The 24,086-nt window shown below is 30.9% G+C and overlaps 1 pseudogene; it reads left to right on the top strand.

The window, feature by feature from the left end:
- The first annotated feature begins 16,833 nt into the window (after positions 1-16,833).
- Positions 16,834-24,086, top strand: part of LOC120179118 — a 28,197-nt pseudogene continuing 20,944 nt past the window's right edge.

The following is a 24,086-nucleotide window of genomic DNA, read 5'->3' as shown; positions in this document are numbered from 1 at the left end:
TGAATATAGAATGCATTGGTCACTGTTTAATACACATTATGTGATCATGAATACATAAATGTTATTTTGGGTATGAACTGCCCAAAGGTTAAATAGTATTGATATACCTTGTCATGGATGGATCAAATAAAAATAGACTATATGCCTAAGAATGTTATTGAGGGTCAGTGGTATTAATGGCATGCTATAGATTCTAGCAGCTGCATATTAGGTAGTACTAGAGTGTCTAGCTAAGGCACATAGTGCATGCCTCAGAGTATCTAGCGAAGACACACGGTACAAAACACTACAGTGTATAAGGTGGGCACAACCCGACCTCATCACTACGGTGCATTATTAGGTGATCAAGGCTCGACCTAATCACTACGGTGCAATATTAGACTCCTATATTGTGGTCCTCATACAGTTATACTTTGGGCTATGGTTTATTTGTTAATAAATGATAAACAGGTGAATAAGCTTATGAGCTTATGGAATACATGACAAGTATATTGGTATGAAATTTATATGTGATTCATATCATGTTCATATTAGTAGCATGATTGGAAATAAAGGTAAAGTGATCATAATACATTGAATATTATTATTGTTTACCTTTATGTGTTGCATTGCCTTGAAAATATTTCTATTGATTGCCTCGCTAAGTGTATAATTAGCATGTGATGATTTTCACGTGTAGCAAAAAGGAAGAAAAGGAGTAAGGAGCTGAGCATGGTAGCAATCACCAAGGAAATATTTACAGGTAACAAGGATGACATCCTATTGTGTTCTAAAAGTTCTAGTTGCATGTATACGAGAATGAAATGTCTGTAATTTCTTAATATAGTTAGTATTAAATATAATTAATAGTATGAATAAATATTATCATATTAAACTATGCCTTAAAAAATTAACTTGGGTTTTAAATCAAACATGTTAGACAGTCTTATTTATTTTATGAAACATAACAGAACTGTCTATCACTACTTGAAACAAATTTTGAATTGGTAACCAAAAATATTTTTTATTATTTTTCTCTGAATAATTATTTTATAATAATTGTTCAAGTTATGAAATTGGTGATGTTTGAATGAAACCAAAATTTTACTCAGTTCGATTAAAGAAATGTTTTGAATTTTTGATATGACATTTGCAACTCGTATTGATTCGCGTATACGGTTAAGGGTATTACATGAGCTCAGTGTATGGAATGTGTTTCCGTGTGCAATTCAATAGAGGATCGACAAGGAGCCTATCGTACAAATATATTCCAGATCAACCATTTTCAAAGTAAGTCTTGAGTCTATTAGAGGGTATGTATTTATGTGGATCTTGTATTATTCTAGTCATAACTCTATTTTGGTTTAAACTCAGTGAATGTATTTATATAATTTAAGAGACTCCCTTATTTTGTAAAATTTGATTATGATTTTGTTTCATGTTATATGAATGACTATTAATGTTTTAAAAACATTTTGAAAGAAAATTTTGGGTTAGCTACTTTGTTGGTCCATGTAACACCTTAACCGTACGATCTATAGGTCAAACTAACTTAGGGTGTTAAAATAGCCATAAGGTAAGAAATTTCAATTTCATTTTTAAGCTTATATGGTTGATTTTTGGATTAAGTCGTAAAATAGAGAATTAATCTACATCAAATTCTCTATCATTTGGAATATATGGTTCATGTAAAACTTGCTTTGGATATTGATTTCATGATTAGGGTTCGTAAAGAGGAAGTTGAAAATTGTAGATTTAATGGTTGATTTTTAGGTTATTGGTGTTGTATATTCATTTTCAAGCTTATGTGATGATTGAAATCATCTAGAAATGAATATGTACAATTCAACCATAGCCAGTGTTCATGGAAAATTGTTGAATTTGGATTGATTTTGATATGAGAATGAATAGAATTGCATGAAACTGATGCTATGAGCTTGAATTCATGCTTGAATTTGGATGAAATCCATACCCTAATGCTTTAATTAGGTTCAGTCAAAGAGGAATAAATAGGGAAAATTATAAAAAAAATCTATGGGTTAGAATTGATATTAGAATGATTCTACATGCTTTAGAATATGATTTGGATTAATTTGAAACTTTGTGAAAGTACAAGAACCATTTCGCATATTTTGAGAATTTTAAGGGTTAAAGTACAAATGTTCAATATTGATGTACTATGCTGGAATTTAAAATTAGAATGTTGATTTTTGATGTTAAATGTTATTTTGGAACAAATTGAAAATTTGGTAAAGTTTGGAGACTAAGTCATGAATATTAGAAAGTTCTGGGGTTGAATTACAATTATACAAATGTTAATGTACTAGAATGAATATATTGTTACAATGTTGAAAGTTTGAGTATTGGATTTCAATTAAGTAAAATGGTAAATTACCATTTTGAATAAATTGGAAAAGTTGGGATGAATTCTAAAAGAATCATAAATTATAGTTAAAATATAGAGTTTATTGAAGTTATATGGACTAGTGATAAGTATGAATATATAAGGAATTGGAGTGTCATTTCGGAAATGTTAAGGTTGTTATTGAGTTGTGAAATGATTTTTATATCGAACATGCATTGAATATATTTTGTGGATTTCTATTATTAGATTTTACTTATGTTAGTATGATACTAAGATATGCTTTGAATATATGTGTTGTATAAATGATGTCGTTTAGATCATGATAAATATAGTGATAAAAGAGAATCTAAAGCAAAAGATCAAATACGGGAATAAAAGACGTCAATACTAAAGGTTCGGTAGTGAGACATATAAGGTGAGTGACCAAATTTTGGTTAGTGACCAAAACATAAATTTTGAAAGTTTGATTACCAAAGTATAAATTATGAAAAGTTTAGGGACCAAAATGGTAATTTCCCAAAAAGAATTTACTTCGTAAATGAATAGTTCACCCCAAGAATGTTGTTTTTGTGGTAATCAGATTTTGATCCAGAGTTTGTATTAAAAGATAAAAAGTGTTAAGTCCTGTAAAAATCTGGTAAATCGGATCGAACAAAAATTTTGAGAAAATTTGAAGGATATTAAATTAAGCTTATAAATATTATTTTCACATTTTAAAATGGTGTAAAATAATGTGGATCATTGGATTTGAGAATTTATTTCCATGTTCAATTTGGATCGTTGGATGAAAATGGCAAGATTGAAGTTTTTGGAAAATAGCATGAGCAAAGTTATAAAGGGTAAATTATTTTGTTCATCTTTGATTTTGGGAAGATGATAAGTGTTATGTGGCTTGGTATGGAGGTAATTATCAAGTTTCATTATTGGTAAAATTGTCATTTACCATTAAATGAATTTTAAATTCATTTAAGCTTAATGAATGACAAATTAAAATGAAATTAACTAGAAATTTCATGAAAATAAGGCCTTGTTCAAGCTCTATTTCGTGCCCTTTCATACCCAAGGTAAGAGAAAATTTTATTTTTAATTTTAAAGCAATTTCCTTAGGTTTTTAATTAAGACGTGAAATAGAAAAGTGTTCTATTCGATGAGCTCTATCATTTGGTACCAATATGGCATGCTAATCTTGCTTGAGTTCAAAGATCCCAAATTCTATGGTTTTATGAAATGATGATGGATTTTTAGGTTATTGATTTTGTATAATCATTTCCAAGCTTGATTGATAATTAAAACCACCTATACATGCTTATAGTAGGTTCGACCTAAACCCTAGTTTGGGGAAAAGTTATGTTTTGATGAAAATAAGTTAGGGGTTTGATTGTAGACACTTTGAAATGTTGATTAGAGCTTGATTTCATGCTTGAATCAAGTGATAATCATTGAATTTAAACCCCTATAAGGTTCAGCCTCAAGAAAAATACTAGGGAAAAATTGTGAAAAAAATTCCAAGGCTTGCAAATGATATTTGGAAGGTTCTACAAGCCTTAGAAAAATTTTGAGACCATCTTATAATTCTTCTAAAGTTGGGGGACCTATTCATTAATTTTAAAAAATTGTTGGGTAAATGTGTATTTTCCCAAAAGTTATGTACATTGTTAGAATTTTATTTTAAAGGGTAGAAACTGATGTTAGAATGTGAAATTGGACTATTTTGGGAAGTTAGCGAAATTTGAGCATCAATGGGAATATTGAGAAAGTTAGTGACATAAGTAGTAAAAATGGCATTGTTGAGGTATTGGGATGGAAATTAAATGCTGGAATTTTATTTGAGCTATTTGGGACTTGGAATGAAGAAATAATGGTAAGGGATCATTATGAGTAAAAAAGAAAATTTAAGACGAATTCTAGAAGAATTCGAAAGTAGTAGTACTTTTGAATATTATTATTGTGCTTAAAATGTTAGTAAAATACTAACATGTATTTTATATTTGTATGTTCTATGCATCGATGCTTGTGTAGATCGTGATCAAACTCATGATACATGCAAATTGAAAGGCAAGGAAAATGTCCAAGAATAATCAGATATCGATAGTAAGGAATAATAGTGTGACATACTAGGTGAGTGCATTTTATTATGTACTTATATGATATGAGGAATACTTGCAATGAGTTAACCTCGAGTGTTTTACTAAGCATGTTTTTATCGCATCTTGAAATATTTTTATTAAGTTTCATGAAAATGATTTTTATTGAATAATTTTAGGGTATGAATTGCCCTAAAACAAATAGATGTGTTTCACACTATTTATCATCTATTGATGTTTTGGAATAAATGTGTAATCTACAATTTGGATATAATAGCTCATTGTATGTACATTGAGAGTCATATGTGCAATTGTAATACCTTGAATAAGGTGGTTATCGATCGATTTTTAATGCATTATTGCAATCTTGTAGTAGTACACTTGTTGTACTATGGCACTATGCGTGCAAGAATGTGTTCCTAACAAATTAGCACTCCGAAATTGTTAGTATAGTGTCGTTGTATACTACAGTACCTATACGTCATTATAGTACTTAAGTGCTAATTGTGTACCTTGCATTTTCATCTGTCATATGAATGGATTTTTGAATATATTGATCGATAAGTATGCTACACATATGAAAAATAATATTTCATTGGTTATGTGATGGAAACTTGGCTTATCAAGTCAAATTTATGCATTTATATATTTTATATGAAATAAATCGTATTTTGATCTCTTATGATTACCTATGTTTTTAAAATGCCTTACTTTATTATGCCTCACTAAGTGAATATTTAGCGTATGATTGTTTCATGCGTAGGTTTTAGCATACTTTCGAAGTGAAGAGTGTAGCTGATATCATCTGTTAAGGGTTGCCTCGTTAGTAGCAGTATGACATCTCTATATGTTCTTTTGATATTACTAGTCATCATGTACTTAGTTATATTATGATGCTCTGGTAGGATATTTGATATCTAGTTTATAGTATTAAAATATGTTTGGACTTAAACTACTATGTGATGGACTTAAACATCATTTTATAGATTTATAGTCAAATAACGTTTTATATATTTTAATATTAAACTGTTTTATTTAAAGAAACAAAATTTTACTTGTTTTCAAGTATGGAAAATGTTTTAAAGGTCATGTGACATCTCTGACTCGTGTTCAGGGCCAGATACGGGAAATGAGTGTTACATTTATTGGTATCAGAACTGCAGGTTTAGTCGATTCTCGACCGAAACCGAGTGTATTTTATGTGAAAACTGTGTACGTGTCACTAGGATGTCAAAGTTACTGATATGATATTGTTATGATGTGACTGATGACACTCCTTACTAATCTAAGTTGTTATTAATATGTGTCCTATCAAATGTCAGAATCTAAGAATTCACAGAGAGCGACACATCAGAAAGTCCATGAAGGGACTGGTAGTGATAGCAATGAAATCAATAGTGAATGTCCTTCTCAGTCTAGGCATACATGATAGCGCATAGAAACATCAAAGAGTGCCAGTGCAAGATCATAGAGCATTTCTACATGCTCTGGATGCGATTTTAGCTCGATATTAGCCTCCTCCACCTCCCTCTATTCTGCCAACTCCCCGAATTTCAATTCCAAAAGAGTTGAGAAGTTTGGAAGCACTTGAGTTCTAAGGAGAAGAATATGAAGGTCTGATAGCTGTGGACTTATGGTTAAATGGAATCAAAGTGATGTTATACAATCTTCACTACACATACTCTAAAAAACTTGATGGAATTATATCACTACTTCGAGGATCAGTCTGAGTGTGGTGGAAAAAACCACGATGTATGAGTTGCTGAGCGAGTGACGTGGCAATTATATGAGGAAAATTTAAGAACAAGTACATTAGTGAACAATTCATGTAAGCAATGTTGTTGAAATTCCTCAATCTAAAGCAGGACAATCGGGCAATTTATAAGTATGAGTTAGAGTACAACTTAAGACGTTTTGTTATAGAATTAGTTCCCAACGACAAGGCTTGGTGTGACTGGTTCATAAAGGGTTTGAGGCCTAAGATGAAAGAAATAATGCTGGCAATGAACTTGCCTACGCTTCAAAAGGTGATTAACCAAACAAAGGCAATTGAAAGGGCTCAAGATGAGACACTAAAAGCAAAGCAGAGCATACAAACATTGAAAAGATCAGGAGCATCATCATCTTCTTATCATGCCAAGAGAGGTAGGGGTTTAGGTTCTCGATATAATAATAGATCAGATTCTACAACAACTTTATATAAGGATAAGCAATCTCAGTCAGTTGCTACTAGTCTAGGCATAGCACCCCAGGATTGATCTTCACCATGTTAGACGTGTGGAAAATTCCATGGTGGAGTATGTAGAGTTTCCAGTGGCGCCTGTTTCCAGTGTGGTGAATTGGCCATATTGTTTGAGATTATACTAGGAGATCTGGGGACAAACCAGTACAGACTAAGAGATCAACAGTAGTTACCCAGAGAGGCAAATGAAGAGCTAGAACTGGAGGACCATTTGATTTGACTCCATGACCAAAAATGTGTGCAGTGGATACAATCTATAACATTAAGACTAATGAGGATCGGGATGACTCAAAGATTATAGTTAGTACGTTTCATCCTTTTGATGAACCTGTATTTATTTTGGTTAATCCTGGTTCTATGAACTCTTATATTATTACAAAGCTTATTAGAGATAGAGGAATTCCTTTAGAACCAATCTCAAGTGACATGATAGCGATAAACCCTTTGATCATAGTGCAAGGGAGAGTCAGTTATGTAAATTGCTCGATAACGATTCAAGTGTTTGTGTTCCCAACAAATCTGATAGAATTACCTTTCGACGAGTTTGAGATCATTTTGGTCATGAATTTGTTGTCTCCGCATTATAGATGGGTAGATTGTCTCAATAATAGATTATTTCTGAAAAATGTGGAGGGTTCAAAAATTATAGTAATTGGTGAGAAAGTGAAATTACCTCTCAACGTGATATCTGCAGTGACTGCGAAGAAGTTGATGTCAAAAGGATGCACAACGTTTCTAGCTAATGTGATAGATACTTAAGTATCTGAAACGAGGTTGGTTTATATTCCAACAGTTAGAGAATTCCTAGATGTATTTCCAGATGAATTACATGGGTTACCTTCTGATCGATAGTTGGAATTCATTATTGATTGTTTTTCTGGGTACTAAGTTTGTTTCTATGGTTCAATATTGCATGGCTCTGACCTAGTTAAAAGAACTAAAAGCCTAGATGTAAGAGTTGCTTGATCAAGGTTTCATCAGGCCCAGTGTTTCACTTTGGGGAGCATAAGTGTTGTTTATGAAAAAGAAATATGGATCTATGTGGTTATGTATAGATTATTGATAGTTGAATAAGGTGAAAATAAGGAACAAGTATCCTATTCCGAGGATTGATGATCTGTTCAATCAATTGAAAGGTGCAACGGTGTTCTCTAAGATTGATCTTCGATATGGATAACACCAATTAAAGATTAAAGAAGAGGATATTCCAAAGATGAATTTTAGGACTCGACATAGACACTATGAGTTCGTGGTAATGCCGTTAGGTTTGACTAATGCTCCTATAGCATTTATGGATTTGATGAACCGAGTATTTCAACCTTACTTGGATCGGTTTATGGTGGTATTTATTGATGACATTTTGGTGTACTTAAGGAAGAAGAATGAGCTTGATGATCATCTTCACATTGTTCTTTAGACCTTTCGAGAGAGAAAATTGTACATCAAACTATCAAAGTTTGAATTTTGGTTGTCAGAGGTTGTTTTCCTTGGCCATGTTGTTTCGACAGAAGGCATAAGAGTAGATCCCAAGAAACCAGGCTATAGTGGAATTGAAACCCCCAAAAAATGTCTCATAGGTTCATAGTTTCTTAGGACTTGCTGGTTACTATTGAAGGTTCGTGAAGAACTTTTCAATGATAGCTTCACAGTTAACCAAGCTCTTAAGGAAAATGTTCCTTTTGTTTGGACATAGAAGTGATAAGAGAATAATGAAATGCTAAAGAAAATTTTAATAAAGACATATGTGTTAGTGCAACCTGAATCAAGTAAAAATTATGTGGTTTTTAGTGATTGTCTCATAACAGTTTGGGATGTGTTCTTATGCAAGAATGTAAAGTTATGGTTTATGCCTTAGACAGTTAAAGACCCATGAGAGAAATTATTCGACGTATGATCTTCAGTTGGCAGTCGTGGTGTTGGCTCTAAAGAATTGGCACCATTATCTTTATGGTGAGCAGTGTTTTATTTCACTGATCATAAAAGTCTATAGTACTTGTTGACTCAAAAAAGAGTTGAATTTGAGGCAGAGAAGATGGATAGAACTCTTAAATGATTATGATGTGATAATTGATTATCATTCAAAAAAGGTTAATGTAGTGGCTGATGCACTTATCCGAAAGACTTTTGCAACTTTACGAGCTTTGGATACACGTTTATCTCTAAAGGAAGATGACAAATTGATTGTTGAATTAAAGTTAAAGTCGATGATTTTAGATCAGATTAAAGAGATGCAAGGAAAAGATGAAAAGTGCTTGGCAAGGATTACACAAGTGGAAAAAGGTGAGACTAAGGACTTTGAAGTCAGAACTGATGGGTGTTTGCATTATCATGGGAGACTTTGCATTCCCAATGATGAAGAACTAAAGAAAGATATTCTTTCTGAGGCATACTACAGTCCGCTGACTATGCATCCATATGGAAACAAGATGTATCGGGATTTAATGAGTCGGTATTAGTGGCCTGGTATGAAAAAAGCTATTGTTGAGATTGTTGTAAAGTGTCTGACATGTAAACAAGTGAAAGTTGAACATAAAGTGCCTTAGGGATTATTGCAACCGATATATATTCCTGAATGGAAGTGGGAACGAGTCACCATGGATTTTGTTACAGGACTACCTTTGACACCCAGCAAGAAAGACTCAATATGGGTTATTATTGATTGATTAACCAAGACATCTCACTTCATTCCAGTCCGTATAGATTACTCGATGGATAAATATGTCAAGTTGTACATAAAAGAGATAGTTCAGCTTCATGGAGTGCTTCTGTCGTTAGTATCCGATAGATATCCAAGGTTTAATTCAAGATTTTGGAAGTCTTTACATGAAGCATTGGGTACTCGATTGAATTTCAGCACAGCTTCTCATACACAGAAGGATGGTCAATCGGAGCAGACTATTTGATATTGAAGATATCCTAAGGGCGTGTGTGATTAAGTTCAAGGATCATAGGAAAAGTATTTTCCTTTAGCAGAATTTGCCTACAATAACAATTATCAATCAAGCATCAAAATGGCTCCGTATTAAGCCCTTTATGGTAGAAAGTGTTGAATACCATTAAATTGGTTCGAGCTAAAGGATCGAGATCTAGTTGTCCCTGATTTGATGAAAGAAATGGAAAAAAAAGTGAAGATTATTCAAGATAATCTTAAGATAGCTTTCGATCGACAGAAGTCTAATGCAGATTTAAAGAGAAAATATATTGAATGTCGCAACGTGATAAAGTATTTATTAAGGTGTCACCTTGAAAGAAAGTATTGTGGTTTGGACACAATGGAAAGATGAGTCTGAGATTATTGGACCTTATGAGATTCTAAAAAAAGTTGGACCAGTGGCTTATCAGCTAGCATTGCCCCCAAAAATGGACAAGATTCATAATGTTTTTCATGTGTCATTACCCTAGAGAAAATAGAGATTTGGCCAGATTTGAAGTATGAAGAAGAACCGATAGAGATTTTTGCTCGAGGAGTCAAAGAACTATAGAACAAGACGATCCCTTTGGTTAAAGTTCTTTGGCAGAATCACAAAGTTGAGGAAGCTACTTGGGAAAGACAGGATGACATAAAAAGGAAGTATCCGCACCTTTTTATAGCATGTGCTTACTATAATTCGATGACAATTTTTTTTCTTAAGGAAATATCCCAAATTTTGGTTAGTAACCAAATCTAAATTTTGAAAATTTGGTGACTAAAGTATAAAATTAGGAAAAGTTTAAGGGCCAAAGTGGTAATTTTCTCAAAAAAAAAATCCATAAATGAATAGTTCACCCCAAGAGTGACATTTTGGTGGTAATCATATTTTTGATCTAGAGTTTGTGTTAAAAGCTAAAAAAGTGTTAAAGTCCGATAAAAATTCGGTAAATCGGATCGAACACAAAAATTTTGAGAAAATTTGAAGGATACTAAATTAAGCTTAGAAATATTATTTTCACGTTTTAAAATGATGGAAAATAATGTGGATCATTGGATTTGATAATTTATTTTCATGTTAAATTTCGATTGTTAGATGAAAATGACAAGATTGAAGTTTTTGGAAAATAACGTGGATCATTGGATTTGAGAATTATTTTGTTTATCTTTGACTTTGGGAAGATGATAAGTGTTATGTGGCTTGGTATGGAGGTAATTGTCAAGTTTCATTAATGGTAAAATTGGCATTTACCATTAAATGAATTTTAAATTCATTTAAGCTTAATATATGACAAATTAACATGAAATTAACTATAAATTTCATGAAAATAAGGCCTTCTTCAAGCTCCATTTCGTGCTCCATCATACTTTAGGTAAGAGAAAATTTTATTTTTCATTTTCAAGCAATTTCCTTAGGTTTTTGGATTAAGACATGAAATATAAAATTGTTCTATTTGACAAGCTCTATCATTTCGTACCAATATTGCATGTTAATCTTGCTTGAGTTCAAGGATCTCAAATTCTAGGGTTTATGTTCATGTTAGGTTTTATGAAATGATGATGGATTTTGAGGTTATTGATGTTGTAGAATCATTTTCATGCTTGATTGAAGATTAAAACCACCTTTACATGCTTATAATATGTTCGGCCTAAACCTTAGTTTGGAGAAAAGTTGTGTTTTGATGAAATTAAGTTATGGGTTTGATTGTATAGGCTTTGAAATGTTGATTAGAGGTTGATTTTATGCTTGAATCAAGTGAGAATCATTGAATTTAAACCCCTATAAGGTTCGGCCTCAAGGAAAAATATTTGGGAAAATAGTGAAAATTTTTCCAAGGCTTAGAAATGATATTTGGAAGGTTCTACAAGCCTTAGAAAAATTTGGGAACATCTTGTAATTTTTATAAAGTTGGGGGACCTATTTGTTAATTTGAAAAGTTGTGGGGTAAATGTGTAATTACCCAATAGTTGATGTACATTGCTGGAATTTTATTTTAAAGGGTTGAAATTGATGTTAGAATGTGAAATTGGACTATTTTGGGAAGATAGCGAAGTTTGAGCATCAAATGGTAAATATTGAGAAAGTTAGTGACTTAAGTGGTAATAATGGCATTGTTGAGGTATTGGGATGGAAATTAAATGCTGAAATTTTATGTAAGTCATTTGGGACTTGGAATGAAGAAATAATGGCAAGGGATCATTATGAGTAAAAAGGTAAAATTAAGACGAATTCTAGAAGAACTTGAAAATAGTAATACTTTTGAGTATTATTATTGTGCTTAAAATGTTCATAAGAATACTAACATGTATTTTATATTTGTATGTGCTATTCATTGATGCTTGTGTAGATCATGATCAAACTCGTGATACAAGCAAATCAAATGGCAAGGAAAATGTCCAAGAATGATCGGATATCGATAGTGAGGCATACCAGGTGAGTACATTTTATTATGTACTTAATGATATGAGGAAACTTGTGATGAGTCAACCTCGAGTGTTTTACTATGCATTTTTTTAACACATTTTGAAATGTTTTCATAAAATTTATGAAAATGATTTTTATTAAATGATTTTAGGGTATGAACTGCTCTAAAACAAATAGATATGTTTCACACTATTTATCACCTATTGATGTTTTGGAATAAATGTCTAATCCGCGATTTGGATATAATAGCCTATTGTATGTACATTGAGAGTCAATAGATGAAATCATAAAATCTTGAATAAGGTGGTTATCGATCGATTTTGTTTAATGCATTATTTCATTCTTGTAGTAGTACATTTGTTGTACTATGGCACTATGTTTGCAAGGATGGTATTCATAATGAATTACCACTCCATAATTGTTAGTATAGTGTCGTTGTGTACTACAATACCTATACGTCATTGCAGCACATAGTGCTAATTATCTACCTTGCATTCTCATCTGTCATACATTGGGTTGTGAATGGATTTTCGAATACACCTATCGATAAGTATGCTATATGAAAATAATATTTCATTGGTTATGTGATGGAAACTTGGCTATCAAGTAGTTTTATGCGTTTATATATTTTATACGAAATAAATCATATTTTGATCTCTTATGATTACCTATATTTTTAAAATGCCTTACTTTATTATGCTTCACTAAGTGGATACTTTGTGTGTGATTGTTTCACGCGTAGATTTTAGCGTACTTTTGGAGTAAGGAGTTCAGCTGATATCATTGTCAAGGGTTCCCTCATCAATAACAATATGACATCTCTGGATGTTCTTTTGATATTACTAGTCGATATGTACTTAGTTATGTTATGATGCCCTGGTAGGATATTTGATATTTGGTTTGTAGTATTAAAATATGTTTGAACTTAAACTACTATGTGATGGACTTAAACATCATTTTATAGATTTACAATCAAAGAACGTTTTATATATTATAATATTAAATTGTTTTATTTAAAGAAACAAAATTTTACTGCTTTTCAAGTATGGAAAATGTTTTAAAGGTCATGTAACATCTCTGACTCGTGTTCGGGGTCGGATACGGGAAAAGGGTGTTACATTACCTATTTTATATATATATATGAAATGAGGAAGGCATGCGATGAGTCAACCTCATATATTTAAAAGAAAAGTATTTAAATCGAATTTTTATATATTTTATAATTATTTCTCCGAAATGTTTTAAAAGTGATTTTGGGTGTAAATTGCCAAAGCATTATTATATAAAATTTTATTAAATAGTTTATGGATGTTTTCGGGTATGAACTATCCAATACATTGAATTATGTTTAATGAGATTTTAATTAGTTGATATTTAATTTGAAAATGAAGTATGATTTATCATAAAGCTCATTCTATATTGCATTGGGAGTTTCAGGTACAATTGGCATGTCATAAGGTAAAGTGATTATATAATATGAAATGGTATCCGTTAGATATATTATACAAGTTTCTTTTGTGTATATGTATGGTCCCGTTGGTGCAAATTATATGAGGCACTTTTGAGTGCATATTACTTATGAGGCACCTGGAGTGCATATTGCGCACATTCGACTAGACTCACGTACCTTGCATTCTCTTTAGATGTACATTGGGCTATGAAATTGAAAATGTGAAATCACATGTTATAAGAACTGGATATGAGATTGAATGATAGTAGCATTTTACTGATGATTTCAATTTGGCGATTGGTTTACATAATTATTTATATATGACGCATTGGTTTTACAGGTTATGTGATAAGTAGATGATTTTATTGAATTGATTTTACAAGTTTTATTATTTTTATGACGAAGTATATTATACAGTATTTATATCGTTTTCATGTTTTAAATTATTTTGAGTTATAATGTTTCACCTAGTATTATTTAGCGTGTGATGATTTCATGCATAGGTAAAGAAAAGGATAAGCACGCGAAGTGAGAAACAACGCTAGCATCACTTTTTGGGAAATCATATCGACATACAATATCAATACGATATCTATGATGTTATTTTGGCTTGTTAGTGGCATGTATATTATGAATGTTTTTGTAACACCTACAACCCGTATATTTATATCAATACAGGTTATAGATGTTACATGAATTTCTTAAAACATTTCTCAACTCAAAAGCAATTTAAAATTTTATTTAAAATCAATAACACCAAAATTCATTATCAATTTCATGAATCCTAGTGTGAACACAAACCCTAGGATTTGGAATGTTTGAAATCAAACAACAAGCATAAATGGTATCAAAAGATAGAGTTTCTCACGTAGATCAATTTTCTATTTCACGGCATAACTCGAAATCACGACAATTGGAGAAGAAGATGAATAAGTTGGCAAGAAATTTTAGATTAATTTCATGCTAATTTACCTTTAATTTAAACTTTAATGAAACTTGATATTTGTAATAATACCAAGCCACATAACCTTATCATCTTTCCAAAGTCAAAGATGGACAAAATATTTTGCCCTTTACAACTTTGCCCATACTATTTTCCAAAAATTTCAATCTTATCATTTTTCATCCAACTGTCCAAATTGAATATGGAAATAAATTCTCAAATCCAATGCTCCATATTATTTTCCAACATTTTAAAATGTGGAAATAATATTTTTAGGTCTAATTTATCATCCTTCAGATTTCCCTAAAATTTCTATTCGATCCGATTTACTAAATTTTTTCTCAAACTTTATCGCTTTATAACTTTTAATACACAATTCGTACAAAAATTATGATTCCCACATAAATGTCATTCTTTAGGAAACTATTTATTTACAGGCCAAATTGCAACTTTTAAAATTACCATTTCGATCCCTAAACTTTTTCAAAATTTATAATTTGGTCTCTTTACTTTCAAAATTTTTATTTTGGTCACTATCTAAAATTTGAGGTATTACAGTTTTGATTTCTCTGATAAATTAGTTATAAACTGGTTTGTAATTGTAAATTATAATTGCTTTAATTTAGTTAGTAACAGATATAAGTAGTAATATTAACGAATATTATTTTATTAAATTATGCTTTAAAAGTTAATTGGTTGATTTTTGAATTAGGCAATTTTACTTATAATATGAAATCGTATTGAACTGCATAATTGCTGCCTAAAATATGATTTGAATTGAATATTAAAAATATTTTATTACCATTTTACGCGGTTAGTTAAATTAGTTTTAATCAATAAATTAGAAATTTTAAATAAAAAATTATTTATTTTCATGTAAGAAATATTATAAGTGGTCAATGTAAAATCTATAATTCGTATATGGGTTAAGGGTGTTACAGGTAGGGGTTTTCAAATCATGGTACTCGACCCGACCCGGATGTTTCGAGCACCTGATAATCGGGTACCCGGTAATCGATTTTTTTTCATTTTCAAATTATTAATTTTAAAAAAATATATACACAAATTTAAATGTTCGAAACTTCGAATTACATACTCCAACATTCGAACATAAAATTTAAAAGTTCAAAATACAAAATCTAATAATCCATAATACAAATAAAACATAAAAATTCATTGCTAACTAGGGTAAATATGAATTATGATAGTCATTAATATCCAATTACTAAACTATCAAAACTTAATCCAATTATAATATTAAATTATAATCACAACCCATTTATATAATTTAATTACCTAGACTATCAAAACTTAATCCAATTAAAATCCAATTACAAGTTAATCCAATTAAATTAATATCATATTTGATAGTCATAATCCAATTATTAAACTATCAAAATTAAATCCAATTATAATCCAATTACAAATAATAACAATATTTATACAAATTATCATGTTAATGGTTTAGTAATTGGATTATATATATATATATATATAAAACTAACCGGGTACTTGGGTAACCGGATACCCGGAGAAACTTAATTTTGTGACCCAGGCCCGACTCAGAAAATACCGGGCCGAGTACCTGACCCGGTCGGGTAATTTAGAAAATTACCCGGTTTTTTAGGTACGGGTCGGCGGGTCGGGTATTTTTGTACACCCCTAGTTACAGGTCCCTTGACTACCGGGTAGTGCTTGGTTAAGTCCTTCAACTATTAAAAGTTATAAAATAGTCCCATGACTATAAGACACTATTTTATTGAGTCCCTCGAATATTAAAAGTTATAAAATAATCATTCAACAATTCATATGTTCCAAAGTCATAATTTTCTGTTCAAAAATTAGCAATTATCTAATCTGGACGTTAACTTGTTAACTGAGATATGATAAAATCATAGTTTAATGATCATTTTATAACTTTTAATAGTCTGATGACTCAACAAAATAGTACCCTATAGTCGGGGACCATTTTGTAATTTAACTTTTAATTTTATATATTTTTAGTATAATAATAATAAATTGAATTAATATTAAATACATATACTTATTTTAATAAATTAAATAGTAAAATATAATTATTTCATTGGCGCCTAGCAAAAATTTAAAACAATTTTAGTCTTCCAACGTGAGTGTTTGTTTATAGGATGGTACATGACAAGAATATTTAGGTTTTTTCTTTCTTTTACCTTTCTTTGCCTCCTTTTTCAAATATTTAATAGTTTTTAAAAAATATTTAGTTTTCCAAACCATAATATTCAATTACGGAATTAGTCAAAAATAGTACGCATGGCTGACATATTTAATGGCGTCACAAAGTTGACAAAACTGATAACAAGATTCTGGGTAAAGCCCTCATAATTTTTTTATTTAATGGAATGTTTTCGGTTGTTAAATAATCAGAAAATCCTCCATTGCAAAACACAGATAACAGAGAAGGAAACAAAGATGACTATTCATATTCCTAGAGTGAAACTTGGAACTCAAGGACTCGAGGTCTAAGATTTTGTTATTTATATCATTATTCAAACACGAATCCGATATTAAAACCGCTCGTTATTCTTGCTTGCAGGTTTCGAAGTTGGGTTTTGGATGTATGGGTCTGACGGGATTTTACAATGATCCGGTTCCGATGAAGTTGGCATATCTATGATTAAGCACGCATTCGAAAGAGGAATCACTTTCTTCGATACAGCCGACATGTATGGGAATACTACTAACGAAATCCTGGTCGGGAAGGTAAACAATCTTTGGGCCAACACTTATGTTTACTACACGTTCGACGATAAGCGTGAAAGAGAGTTTTCTTAGTATATCGAATCTGAACGGTTTTATGTTCCCTCGTTATTCTTGGGTCGTTAAATGCAGTGGTATATAAATATTTTAAGTAGATTATACCTATACTATTTTAATTATCACTTTTGTTTCATTTTGTCACTCAATTATTATTTTTCTTAAATAATATATAATGTTATATTTTAAACTCATTTTTGTTACCCGTCGTTTAAAAGGTAACAGAATTACTACCGTGACATTTTTTAATTTTTTATTGATGGTATGAGATTATCTCATGATAACACATCATCATCACTATTAATTTTTAATGATGTGTGATGGGAATAAAATCAAAACGTAACATAAGTATGATTTTGAAGCAAAAAATAATTTAATGACCAAAATAGAGCGAAAGTGATAGTTGAGTACTAAATGTGTAGTTTACCCAAATATTTTTTAAGTTGACATATACGTTAATAAAATAAATTTTTGGAATGAGACAGACACAAATAAAATTTTAAGACAAACACTATCACTAAAATAAAAAGAAAATTCGGACTTCAACTAAAGAATTTGAGAAACAATTTTTTTTTTCTTTTTGCAGGCATTGAAGCATCTACCGCGAGAGAAGGTGCAGTTGGCTACAAAATTCGGCATCGTAAGCATGGGACCAGATGGTCTCGTTGTCAATGGCACTCCTGAATATGTGCGTACTTCCATTGAGGGTAGCTTAGACGACTTGGCGTGGATTACATTGATCTTTACTATATAATCAGAGTTGACACCGACACTCCTATAGAGGATACTGTAAGTATTGCGTATGATACTAATTCGAAACTTGCGTATGATACGTATTTGAATACTATGTTTTTATTTATTTTGTATATGATAGATGGAAGAACTGAAGAAGTTGGTGGAAGAAGGAAAAATAAATATATCGGTATATCTGAAGCTAGCCCCGACACCATAAGGAGGGCACATGCTGTTCATCCCTTGACTGCTTTGCAAATCGAGTGGTCGCTCTGGACTCGTGATGTTGAGGAAGAAATAGTTCCCCTTTGCAGGTTTTTCTTCTACCTTAATCATCAAATCTTAAAAAAAAAAGTAATGTTATGCGGATTCGGATTCAAATTCGAATTCATATCGGATACGTGTTCAATATGGATATATTCAATAATGCAGGGAACTTGGAATTGGGATTGTTCCATATAGTCCCCTTGGTCGTGGTTTCTTTGCCGGAAAAGCAAACGAGGCTATCTCTGGAAATAGTATTCTGGTATGGAAACTCACCGTATTATGGCTTTAACCTACACTTTAATAAGTGTTTTGCGAGTGTTCGATATAAATACGTGTTTGACACAAATACACTCCATTTTTTCTTCTTAGTTCCTTTTTTCATTCAATAACTGCTTACAAATGTCTACTTTTTAAAGACATCACACCCAAGGTTTCAAGGAGAAAACTTGGACAAAAACAGGATGTTATATTTGAAAGTAGAGAAGTTGGCTGAAAAGCATGGATGTACAGCAGCACAACTTGCACTTGCCTGGGTTCTTCATCAAGGGGATGATGTTGCCCCTATTCCTGGTAAGTCACATTCAATCTTTTTCAACTTCGAATCCTTGGTGTCAAGCATGGACATGCTATGTTACTAGGATTTTAGTACAAGTGTTGCACACGTAAATGTGTCTGATATGAATATGTTCGAATTTGTCCCGCAATTTTCATGTAAGTTTAGAAAACTTAAGGAAAATGAAGAGTCAGAATAACATAACAACATGCAGATATATTCAACTAGGATGAAATGACCTGAAAATTCTTGAAGCAAAAAGGATCATAGCCATTAACACTTACTTTTTCACTTGTTGCAGGAACAACCAAGATGAAAAATCTAGATAGCAACATCGAATCGGTGAAAGTGAAGCTGACAAAAGAGGATCTGAAAGAAATTTCAGATGCGATCCCAATCGATGAAGTTGCGGGGGCATCTATTCCAGATCGTTTAACCAATTTCACTTGGAAAACTGGCAATACCCCACCAAAGAAAACCACCTAGGCTAGCTGTTTTAAAACAATATTTTTTGTTTTGGTGATTGGATTTCCCAGGAAACTGCAGCCATTGAAACTTTGTCTTGATGAGTTAATAAGTCATTAGATTTCCATTAACGGGGAGTTGAGAGAGAGCTGACGCCTGTATTACCCAATTAAAACAACTTTCTCTCTGTCATCCTTGAAAACTGCAATCTCTCTGTGGGTTTGTATTTATTTTAATTAATTGTGTGTTCCGTTTTAGAAAGTATTGTCTAAGTTCCTACATGTTTTACTTTAATAAATAAAATTTTACCTATTTTTAGTAAGTGTATATTTTTATTTAAAAAATAACATTATTTTGGTTAAAGTATACAAATGGTCCTCCGACTATGGAGTGTAACTTTATTGAGTCCTCCGATAATTAAAAGTTACAAAATGGTCGCTCGACTATAGAGCGCTATTTTATTAAGCCCCCGACAATTAAAAGTTACAAATGATTATCTGACTATTCATATGTTCCAAACTCATCCTTTTCTTTTAAAGAATTGACAATCTTCTGAGCTAGACGTTAACATGTTGATTGAAATATGATAAAATCGTATTTTAATGATTTTTATTGACGTCGTCGTTGTTTTGAAGCACCAACTTGGCATCATAATGTTTCTGTTTGAAATATCCACAACGTTTTCCATTTTCTTAGGTCATGAAGTGTTACGGTTAGTATCCTATTATTAGATCCAGTTTTTAGCAAGTTAGCCAGTTAGTAGTTTGTTTTGTTTTGTTTTCAGCAACATTTCTTCTTCTATGTAAGCCTATATAAAGGCCTATATTGAATTCCTTTGGCTTATCTCCATCCTCTTGTGTTAAGATTTCTTTTTAGTTTTTCTTAGCTTCTAACAGTGATATCAGAGCCATGTTAAAATAGTGTCTTGTGAAAGTCTAATTCAAATACGTTATCACAATGTCATGATGATTCTAATAGAATATTCCAGCCTGCTATTCCTCGCTTTGATGTTCATTATGATCATTAGAGTATGCTGATGAAAAATTTCTTGAAATCGAAAGAATATTGACACGTTGTTGAGTGGAATTCAGGAGCCAGAAGTTGGAATTAATTTGTCGGATGCACAAAAGGTAGAGATTGAAGCATAGAAATTGAAAGATTTGAAATCTAAGAACTACTTGTTCCAAGCAATTGGTCGTACAATTCTTGAAATGATTCTTTGCAAGGATACGACAGTCATAACGGTCTTTCTAGTGGTCTAGAATCGAATCTCAACTTAAGTGAATCATTTTACATTTTTTTAAGTCACCACCAACCATTTGGATTAGGTATGGTCGAATACCTAAAATTACCTCCTTACCATATCTACTACTTACTAGAGAATCACTTGGAAGGGTTTGAAAGTTGGTTACGTGTAAAGGAAGGATGAGTGTCCTCACACCTCCCTTTCAGTACCAACACAATTACAAATTGTCTTAATAATGAAAACTAAAGTTCAGTAAAAAAATTAAAGAGAAAACCCAAATTACTTACCTTTGAGAAATGATTAATGTGAAACAAAATAAATGAGTGTTTTAAGGGAGAAAAAAACTTTAGTCTAATATGCAAAAATAAGGTAACATGATCACGGGTGCCAATATATATATATATATATATATATATATATATATATATATATATATATATATAATACAATTCATATGAGTTAATTAATATTTTAAAATAAGAAATGCAAATATCACGTTAAATAAATACGTACAAATACCCAAAAAGGGAAAAAATAAACTAACGGGAAATATATATGGGACAAAGTACACAAATGGTCCCCCGACTATAAGATATTGTTTTATCGAGTCAATTGACTATTAAAAGTTACAAAATGGTCTCTCGACTATATGATGTTGCTTTGTTAAGCCCCTCGACTATTAAAAGTTATAAAATTGTCACTTGACTATTCATTATGTTCCAAACTCTTCATTTTCTATTAAAAATTTAACGGTCATCTGAGTTGGACATTAACATGCTGACTCGGATATGATAGTCATTTGAGATTATGAGATCATATTTTTTATATCTCAATCAACAAGTTAACGTAAAGCTCAAATTGCTGTCATTTTTTAACAAAAATAGACGAGCTTGGGACATAATGAATAATCAGGTGACCATTTTGTAACTTTTAATAGTCAAAGGACTTAACAAAGCAACTCCCTATAGTCAGAGGACCATTCTACAACTTTTAATAGTCAATGGACTTAATACAATAATATCATATAGTCAGGTGACCATTTATGTAGTTTACCCATATATATATAATAAATATGATCAAACTAAAGCATATTAAATGGAACAAATTAAGTAAACAAACTATAAAAGAAAAAAATAAAGCATATTAAAGTAAAACGTGAAAAACGAAAACTAAGAAAAAATTAAGACTAAAAAGAGAAATAAACTAACAATCCAATTAAAGAAAGAAAAAAGAATGTAAAGCGAAATTTAAGCAAATTAAATAAAATTAAAAAATGGAAAATAAATCAATATGATTAACATAAAGTGACATTTAAAAACAAAGGTTAAAGTAAATAAAAATAAAATTGAAAATCTAATTCTTAAAATAAAATTCGAGGATGAATTTTTTTTAAGGAGGTGACAATTGTAATACTCTAAATTTTAGCTAGTGACCAAAATGTAAAATTTAAAAGTTTAGTGGCCAAAGTATAAACTTTGTGATTCAGGATTTGTATAAAAAGCTATAAAGCAGTAAAGTCCGATAAGATTTCGAATAATCAGATCGAATCGAAATTTTAAGAAATTCTGAAGGATGATAGAAGAGGATTAAAAATATTATTTCCATATTTTAGAATTGTGAAATTTAACAAGGATCATTGGAATTAAGGTCGATTTTTCCATGTCAAACCGAAATTGTAAATTTTGGTGACTAAATTATAATTTTTGAAATTTACAAGGGGTAACGGTGGAAAGTGAATTATATTTGTTTATATTTTATTTTTTGGATATAAAATGGAAGATATTATGATGACAAAGTTGAAATTATTAAGGGTAAAATGATAATTTCCTATTAAATGAATTTTAAATTCATTTAATTAAGTAGAAGGTAAGAATTATGCAGAAAATCAAAAAATTAGCCACTTCATCCTTGTTTTTGCCGTAAACCACCATAGTCACAAGGTAAGAAATTTCAATTTGGTTATAAGTTTATATGGTTCATGCAAAACTTGCTTGGGAGATTGATTCCATGATTAGGGTTCATGAAGGGGAAGTTGAAATATGAAGATTTAAAGGTTGATTTATAGGTTATTGGTGTTGTAGATTCATTTCCAAGCTTATGTGATGATCAAAATCATCTAGAAATGGATACGTACAATTCAGCAATAGATGGGTTCATGGAAAAGTGTTGAATTTGGATTGATTTTGATATGGGAATGATTGGAATTGCATGAAACTAATGTTAGGAGCTTGAATTTATGTTTGAATTTGGATGAAAACCATGCCCTAATGCTTTAATTAAGTTCGGCTAGAGAGGAATAAATAGGGGAAATTATACAAAAATTTCTTATGGCTTAGAATTGATATTATAATGATTCTACATGCTTTGGAATGTGATTTGGATCAATTTGGAACTTTGTGAAAGTATAGGGACTATTTCACATATTTTTAGGATCTTAAGGGTTGAAGTACAAAATGTTCATTTATTGATTTAGTATGTTGGAATTCAATATTAGAATGTTGATTTTTGAAGTTAGAATGTTGTTTTGGACCAAATTACAAATTTGGTAAAGTTTGGGGACTAAGTCATGAATATTAGAAAGTTTTGGAGTTGAATGACAAATATGAAAATGTGAATGTACCATATTGAATATATTGTTACAATTCTGAAAGTTTGAGTATTGGATTTCAATTAAGTAAAATGGCAAATGATCATCTTAAATAAATTGAAAAAGTTGGGATGAATTCTAAAAGAATTCATAAATTGTGATTAAAATGTAGAGTTTATGGCAGTTATATGGACTAGAGATAAATATGAATATATAAGGAATTGGAGTGTCACTTTGGAAATGTTAAAGTTGTTATTGAGTTGTGAAATGATTTTTATATCGAACAAGTATCAAATATATTTTATGGATTTCTATTATTAGATTTGAATATATGTGTTGTATAAATGATGTCGCTTAGATCGTGATAAATCTCAAATCAATTGAAAGCAAAGGATCAAATACGAGAATAAATGACGTTGATATTAAAGGTTCGGTAGTGAGGCATACAAGGTGAGTGCATCTTACCTATTATATATATATATATATATATATATGAAATGAGGAAGATTTGCGATGAGTCAACTCAGATATTTAAAAGAAAAGTATTTAAATCAATTTTTTATATGTATTATAATGATTTCTCCAAAATGGTTTAAAAATGATTTTGGGTATAAATTATCCAAAGTATTATTATATGATATTTTATTAAACAGTTTATGGATGGTTTCGGGTATGAACTGTCCAATGCATTGAATTATGTTTAATGAGATTTGAATTAGTTGATATTGAATTTGAAAATGAAACATGATTTATTATAAAGCTTGTTGTATGTTGCATTGAGAGTTTTAGGTACAATTGACATGCATGAGGTGGAGTGAATATTTGCAAATTATATGAGGCACTTTCGAGTGCATATTGCGCACACTTGACTAGACTCACGTACCTTGCGTTCTCTTTAGATGTACATTGGGTATGAAATTGAAAGATATTGTCGAAACGTCTTTAAGGGTCAGGAGGTGGATCTTTCTTTAAAGTTCCGCTTCAAATGGTATTGAATCATAGTTTGAGGGAGTCACCACCAGTTTTTTTAAAGTGATTGGAACACCCAAA

Source organism: Hibiscus syriacus, unplaced genomic scaffold, assembly GCF_006381635.1.
Source record: "Hibiscus syriacus cultivar Baekdansim isolate YM2019G1 unplaced genomic scaffold, ASM638163v2 tig00112402_pilon, whole genome shotgun sequence".
NCBI classification, from domain to species: Eukaryota; Viridiplantae; Streptophyta; class Magnoliopsida; order Malvales; family Malvaceae; genus Hibiscus; species Hibiscus syriacus.
The sequence above is the reverse complement of the archived record's forward strand: the minus strand, read 5'-3'. Positions and strand labels throughout refer to the sequence as shown.